The sequence below is a fragment of the Dendrobates tinctorius genome, unplaced genomic scaffold (assembly GCF_039654945.1).
Source record: "Dendrobates tinctorius isolate UK_male_01 unplaced genomic scaffold, ASM3965494v1 ptg000065l, whole genome shotgun sequence".
Classification (NCBI taxonomy): domain Eukaryota; kingdom Metazoa; phylum Chordata; class Amphibia; order Anura; family Dendrobatidae; genus Dendrobates; species Dendrobates tinctorius.
Window position 1 is genome coordinate 11,248,415 of NW_027361733.1, and position 6,973 is coordinate 11,255,387.

The following is a 6,973-nucleotide window of genomic DNA, read 5'->3' on the forward strand; positions in this document are numbered from 1 at the left end:
CCTCTTGGCTGCATCTCTGATCAGTCTTCTCCTTGTTTGAGATGAAAGTTTAGAGGGACGGCCGGGTCTTGTTAGATTTGCAGTGGTATGATACTTCTTTCATTTCAATATGATGGCTTTAACAGTGCTCCTTGGGATGTTTAAAGTTTTGGAAATCATTTTGTATCCAAATCCGGCTTTAAACTTCTCCACAACAGTATCACAGACCTGCCTGTTGTGTTCCTTGGTCTTCATGATGCTCTCTGTGCTTCAAACAGAACCTTGAGACTGTCACAGAGCAGGTGCATTTAGACGGAGACTTGATTACACACAGGTGGAATATATTTATCATCATTAGTCATTTAGGACAACATTGGATCATTCAGAGATCCACAATGAACTTCTGGAGTGAGTTTGCTGCACTGAAAGTAAAGGGGCCGAATAATATTGCGTGCCTCAATTTTCAGTTTTTGAATTTCCACAAAAATTTAAAATAACCAATAAATTTCGTTCAACTTCACAATCGTGTTCCAATTGTTGTTGATTCTTCACCAAAAATTTACATTTGGTATCTTTATGTTTGAAGCATGATATGTGGGAAAAGGTTGAAAAGTTCCAGGAGGCCGAATACTTTTGCAAGACACTGTATAGACACACACAGCTCTGCTACATGCATATAAATACACACAGAGCTCTGCTACGTTAATGTATAGATACACACAGCTCTGCTACCTGCACATATAGACACAAACAGACAGCGCCGCTACATGCACATTTGTGGACACATGCAGCTCTTACATTTACACACACACTATACATTACCACATCTTGCAGTTCCTTCCAGGCATTTGACTAATCACATCACCTGAACAGTCCTGGCTTTAGCAGGGTGGAAAGTCATTATGCTGCTCCCCGATGTGCAGCCTCTGTGCAAGTCCCAGAAGCTTCCTATCCTGCCCTGCACCAATCAAATAGATCAGTGAGGGGCAGGAGGAGAGACAGCAGCTCTCTATGTGATCGGGATAGACCTAGTGTCAGTATTCTCCCCATCACAGGAAGCTGCCTCCTGACTTTAAGATGCACACACTTTTTCGCAAGAGTTTTTCTTGCTAAAAGGTGCGTCTTATAGTCTGAAAAATATGATATATCAGAATTATCAGCTATTTAAAGACCACAATTTTCCATGTAATATGTCAATTAGCAGAAAATAATCTTTAGATAATTTGCTATATTCAGTCAGAGCCATTTCATGTAGATTATAGTCTGTGATTGACGGAACATTCTAAAAAGTGTCAAAAATAACATCAATGGGTATCCAAGGCTAGAATTCCTGCTGAAACCCTGAACAAAGAGGCCCAAGTGCTTGAATATCATGTGAATCTCTACAGCTCTGTTCGCCCCCCTAATGTCAGAATATGTGATTCTTAGCATAAAGTAATGTGTACAAGACCTTTTTCAGGTGGATTCCACCCGAAAAAGCATTAAAATATGGAGAAAAAGAATGAATATATATCTATGCAAAGCAATGTCAAAACAACTTGCAGTGCACATGTTCTGCATTTTGTCACTTCTTTTAACCACTTCAGGTTTTGAAAGCTGGGAAGTGGCTAAAAGAAGTGATCAGTCCATTCTTCAGTCAGCAACTATTTTATAGATGAAATGTACATAAAATACACTGGAGGAAAAGTAGTCACAAAAGATGCCCATAAAAGACGTCAGAAAAGATGCTTCAGGGATAACACAGCAGACATCTAAAAGACACCATATACTGTACATATACCTCAATCAACCATGGAAACCAGGTAATCATAGAATGTTATAGTTGGAAGGAACCTCCAGGGTCATCATGCCCAACCCCCTGCTCAATGCAAAATTCACTAAACCATCTCAGACAGTGGCTAAAGAGAAGGCCACACATGTCTAGAAATTATGTGCAAAATTAAATGGGTTGTCCACTACTAGAACAACCCCGTTTGGTCAAAATGTTTGGCCCCCGTAAAATATATAAAGCCTATACTAACCTCCCGTGCTGGCGCTGTTGCAGCGGTGTCGGCACTCTCGGTCCCGGAGCTCTCGTGCGGTGTTGTGACATGTGATGCCGGCACGCAATCAGCGCTGGCATCACTGTCCCCGCCTTCGGACAAATCAAACATGAAGAGGAAATCCGGGCAACAACTAATCTCGGACTTCCTCTTCCTGCTCAATTCGACAGGAGGCGGAGACAGTGATGCTGGCGCTGATTGGGCGCCTGTATCAGATGTAACAACAACAGTATGGGAGCCCTGGGAGACGGAGTGCCAGCACCACGGGAACGGCACTGACACGGGAGCTGAGTATAGGCTTTATTATTTTATAGGGGTGAGGGATATGAGAAGAATATGTCTAAGTAGTGGACAGCTTCTTTAAGCTTTCCATGCACAATGTCAGGGGATGATGGTATTGCACTGCACAATATTGGGTTTTGTGGTTGCTCATTATATTAACTAGTAATTATTGTTGCCTTGATGGTGACCTTTAACACCAGGTACTACATCCAACACACCAAAAGAAATAAAAGACAAAGTAATGTTGCCCATTCACAGAAAAAAAAATAACAACGTATGACTAATGACTTCCTCTAGTGAACATGAAACTTCCAGAACAGGAGTCGTTGTGACCATATTTGACCATATCCATTGATAAATTGTAAGTATTATTGGAATGTCTCAGGAAATTAGAGCAAACAGTAACTATGCATCATATATAAAATATGAGGCAGCTGGCACTGAGTTGTATGTCACATTAATAGTAGCTGCAAAACAAAGTAAAACCAGACAGAATTCTCAGACTCTGGCAGAATTAACTATACAAACAAAGGAGCATAATAATCCTCATGCAAAGCAGTTTCCATCCCCAGAGCTGGCCTAACTCATAGCAGATGAGGTCATAAATAAGAGTCCTGTCACACACAAATGTGGTGCAAAATCCCTTTATCAGCAAGAGTGCATTGAAAGGAAATGTTAAGAAGGTAAATGCCGTTTAGGATTTAGGATGTTATAGGATTCAATAGAAGCATCCCCATATACTGTTGCATATTTCTGGGCTGTGTGTTACCCTGAATATCTAGATCACATTACAAGGAGATAAACCTTTCATTCAGCCTAAACATTAATACAAAAAATGTGGTACCTGTCTCACCATTCTCCCGTTGGACCTGTGCACAGAACACTATAATGGACCATTATGTGAATAGACTTACCAGCTCTGACCCCCAATGCGCAGAGCAGTCAAAGTTGATTTTCAAAGTATCATAACCTCTTAAAGGCAAACGGTCAGTAAGTGAAACCTCTCCAAATTGCATATAAGGACGTGCAGATCTTTGAAGTGTAAATCCATCAACACCTTTGTATCTTCTATCTGTTGCTGCATTCCTAAAAAAAATCAACATTTTAATTCACATACAACTGATACGTTACAGTGAACCTGTCATGTACGATAATGCTACTAATCTACAAATATAGGGTATATTTTCAGGATAATAGCATTAGGCCAGAGTCACACACAATGTCTAAAAATATGGTCCGCTTTAGCGGGCGAGAATCGCAGAAATGTTCCCTAAACAGTGATCCGTATGTCACCCTTGTGCAATGCAAGGATGCGATTTTCCCGCATCTAAGCATCCGTGTGACATCCGTATGGTGAGATTTTTTCGCCGGCTTGCAAAATGGACATATAATGGGTCCATAACCTCAAATATTTGGTGTCAGCCGTAACAGGCACAGACCGGGAGGATGCAGATGCCACCATCACTGGGGATGATGGTGGAATCGGGAGCCGAAACGCAACCGGAGAGGATAGCGGGGCCACAGGGGGTGAGGAAGCAGCTGATGGGATGGTAGGTCGATTGGACAGGAATTTCCTACTCACCACCGCTGCGCCCCTTGACAGTCCTCTTGCGAGGCTGTGGAAACCAGTGATGGCAGCCATTACAATCCCCCTCAGTGCAACTCCCAATGTCCTTCGAGCTCCGTCTGGTTCTGGCTCCTCCAATGCTGCGGGTTCCTCACTCTCCAACGGCTGCTTGTGTACGATCGCCGAAAAGGATGCCATTCTTCTAGCTCCTCCGACCACCAGGCCTCAAAGCGCAAGCCCGTCTTCGCCCGGGCCTTGGATCGCCTCCAGTCCTGGCGGCTGATGTTGCGGCGAAAAGACATACAGTGGGGAAAAAAAGTATTTAGTCAGTCAGCAATGGTGCAAGTTCCACCACTTAAAAAGATGAGAGGCGTCTGTAATTTACATCATAGGTAGACCTCAACTATGGGAGACAAACTGAGAAAAAAAAATCCAGAAAATCACATTGTCTGTTTTTTTTTCATTTTATTTGCATATTATGGTGGAAAATAAGTATTTGGTCAGAAACAAAATTTCATCTCAATACTTTGTGATATATCCTTTGTTGGCAATGACAGAGGTCAAACGTTTTCTGTAAGTCTTCACAAGGTTGCCACACACTGTTGTTGGTATGTTGGCCCATTCCTCCATGCAGATCTCCTCTAGAGCAGTGATTTTTTTGGCTTTTCGCTTGGCAACACGGACTTTCAACTCCCTCCAAAGGTTTTCTATAGGGTTGAGATCTGGAGACTGGCTAGGCCACTCCAGGACCTTGAAATGCTTCTTACGAAGCCACTCCTTCGTTGCCCTGGCGGTGTGCTTTGGATCATTGTCATGTTGAAAGACCCAGCCACGTTTCATCTTCAATGCCCTTGCTGATGGAAGGAGGTTTGCACTCAAAATCTCACGATACATGGCCCCATTCATTCTTTCATGTACCCGGATCAGTCGTCCTGGCCCCTTTGCAGAGAAACAGCCCCAAAGCATGATGTTTCCACCACCATGCTTTACAGTAGGTATGGTGTTTGATGGATGCAACTCAGTATTCTTTTTCCTCCAAACACGACAAGTTGTGTTTCTACCAAACAGTTCCAGTTTGGTTTCATCAGACCATAGGACATTCTCCCAAAACTCCTCTGGATCATCCAAATGCTCTCTAGCAAACTTCAGACGGGCCCGGACATGTACAGGCTTAAGCAGTGGGACACGTCTGGCACTGCAGGATCTGAGTCCATGGTGGCGTAGTGTGTTACTTATGGTAGGCCTTGTTACATTGGTCCCAGCTCTCTGCAGTTCATTCACTAGGTCCCCCCGCGTGGTTCTGGGATTTTTGCTCACCGTTCGTGTGATCATTCTGACCCCACGGGTGGGATTTTTTGTGGAGCACCAGATCGAGGGAGATTATCAGTGGTCTTGTATGTCTTCCATTTTCTAATTATTGCTCCCACAGTTGATTTCTTCACTCCAAGCTGGTTGGCTATTGCAGATTCAGTCTTCCCAGCCTAGTGCAGGGCTACAATTTTGTTTCTGGTGTCCTTTGACAGCTCTTTGGTCTTCACCATAGTGGAGTTTGGAGTCAGACTGTTTGAGGGTGTGCACAGGTGTCTTTTTATACTGATAACAAGTTTAAACAGGTGCCATTACTACAGGTAATGAGTGGAGGAAAGAGGAGACTCTTAAAGAAGAAGTTACAGGTCTGTGAGAGCCAGAAATCTTGATTGCTTGTTTCTGACCAAATACTTATTTTCCACCATAATATGCAAATAAAATGAAAAAAAAACAGACAATGTGATTTTCTGGATTTTTTTTTCTCAGTTTGTCTCCCATAGTTGAGGTCTACCTATGATGTAAATTACAGACGCCTCTCATCTTTTTAAGTGGTGGAACTTGCACTATTGCTGACTGACTAAATACTTTTTATTTCCCCACTGTACTCCGTCTCTGCATGGCACCAGGTAATCGCGTCTCTCCTTCTGGGTTCCACCCATTCGCGGGTGGGGTCATTTTCAGCTGCTTCACCCATTTCTTCTGGTCAGACTGGGAGGGCAGCAGCTTCTTCTTTTTCACCTGCACCCATTAAGGGCGAGCATTCGGCACAGGGGGATGCGCCCTTCTTTTCTTTGGCACCAAATCTCTTTCATAATGTCCACGAAAGGCAGCACCCTCCTTCATTTTCGCACCACTGACTGTCTCTTTACCAGTGTTTAGCGCCATATTAAAGTCACTGTCAGCTGCCATCTTTAACTCTTTCATGGCAATCAACATCTCAAAATCACTGCCAGCCACTATCTTCAATTCCTTCACGGTGGTCATCAATTCACAAGGCTCAGGCGTATTCTCCAACAGCATTTCAAAATCACTGTAAGTCCCTCATTCGGTTCCAATTGGGAAAGGTGTCGGGAACGCCATCTCAGCTGCTCCTGCCCCGGTCATAAACCCCGGATCCTTCTCTGGCAGTCTTAGGGTTTTAGGGCTGCTGGGTTCGATCCTGACGACTACCAAATGTAACAAGGTGGCATGGGGTGTTAGTCATGGGTGAGTCCACTAGGTCACAGTGAGCACCCCGGGCCCCTTGCACATGAAAGGACAGTTCTAGTCCCAGCCCCAGGTCACAGTGGGTTACCTCAGAATTACGGATGCTCTCCATGTTGGAACGGCGTCCTCTGGATGCACAACACATCACACTCTTTAGGGCTCAACAGTGGCAAACTGTTTAATGAAGATGAAGAATCGAAGAAGGTAACAATTCCTGAACTGTCCCTATTCACAGCAATGGCTACAGTAACAGAGGCATTGACTCCCAGTCAGCTCTCAGGAGCTACAAGTCTCTTGTGGGGCACACACACAGTCCTTGTGCCTGCTGCCCGATAGTCCACTAGCAGCTCTATTCCCTCCATGGGGTATGGCCAGCTCCCAGCAGGGGAACACGTCCTGCCACGGGCCAGCCTGCCCGGGCACTGAACTGCAGACAGGGACTGCCTGTCTGCTTGGAGGCTGTGGGCTCAGCCCCCTCAATGAACCCTTTGCTATCCCTAAGTTTACTGATACATAAACATTAAGACAGTGCAAACACAGCATATTCACAACAGGAATACATTACAGCATAACACACTGTTAGAGCACT